This window comes from Suncus etruscus, chromosome 3 (genome assembly GCF_024139225.1).
Source record: "Suncus etruscus isolate mSunEtr1 chromosome 3, mSunEtr1.pri.cur, whole genome shotgun sequence".
In the NCBI taxonomy this organism is placed as follows: Eukaryota; Metazoa; Chordata; class Mammalia; order Eulipotyphla; family Soricidae; genus Suncus; species Suncus etruscus.
In genome coordinates this window covers 149,729,843-149,731,067 of record NC_064850.1, presented here as the reverse complement: position 1 = coordinate 149,731,067, position 1,225 = coordinate 149,729,843, and the positions used below count along the sequence as shown (strand labels likewise).

Here is a 1,225-nt window from a genome sequence, read left to right as displayed (position 1 = left end):
TAAAGACATGACATAGAAGAGAGCTAGGGGGAAAGAGGGAGAAAAACTGGGACATTAATGGTGGAAAATGTGCACTGGTGAAGGGTGTTCTACATTGCATGACTGAAATACAGTAATGAAAACTAACTTAAAAAATTGTGATGATTAGCTTTGTAAACTGCAGTGTTTAAATAAATTAAGTTTAAAAAATAAGGGCCCAGAGCGATAGCATAGAGGTAGGGCGTTTGCCATGCAAACAGCCAACCAAGGACAAACCAGGGTTTGATTCCCAGTATACCATTTGTTCCCTGAGATTTCCAGGAGCAATTTCTGAGTGGAGAGCCAGGAGCAACCCCCGAGGACTGCCAAATGTGGCCCAACCCCTTAATAAATATTCTTTAAAAATAAAACAAGAAACCAGAGTGATAGCACAGCATACAGTGCTTTTGCCTTACATGTGGACTATCCAGGTTTGATCCCAGGCAACCCATATGGTCCCTGAGCCTGCCAGGAATAATTTCCCAGTGCAGTTTTAGGAATAACCCCTGAGCACTGCCAGATGTGTTCCCTAAACCACCAAAAATAAGTAAATATATAAAGATATGTTAGTATAATGATAAATTACAAAATATCTCACATTTGGTTTCCATTACTATTGACATTCAATATGCTCATATTATTTATACTTGCTTTTGGGGGACCACTATAGACACATTATTACTAAGTCCACACATCAATCATCTTTTTTAGTTTTTGCATGATATTCTTTTTTCTATTTCAGGTTTACACCCATGATCTTATGTTACTTATTTATTTTTTTAATTATGCAGTCGAATTTCCACATTTGGGGAAATCTCAGGGGTCAGCACATCCAGAGTGCAATGGATAAGCCTCACCCTGGGAAAACCACCTTCATGATCATGGTATCTCCCCTGCCAGGTAAGTATATATTTGAATGTAATGTTCACTAAATTTCTTTTGGTTGTGACAGTTTCTAAAACTTCCATGTCTTTCATGTTGTAGGCAGCATTAACGAGTACTTATATTTTGTAGACAATGGTTTTATTTAAATTTCTTTCATGTTTTTCTAATATAACCATATTGCTAATGTAAATTTTGAGAAAATCAGAGATAAATTTACCATTGGCATCATATAATAGTAAGGAATATGTACTCAATAAGACTTGTCATTGCTAATGTTGACTTAGTCACTTGACTGATGTCCTCCACTACAGTTATTCTTCCC

The 1,225-nt window shown here is 36.5% G+C and overlaps 1 pseudogene; it reads right to left on the bottom strand.

Annotated features, from left to right (window-relative positions):
• Window positions 1-796: 796 nt before the first annotated feature.
• LOC126005324 (uncharacterized) lies at window positions 797-926 on the bottom strand (annotated as a pseudogene).
• Between the last annotated feature and the right edge of the window lie 299 nt (window positions 927-1,225).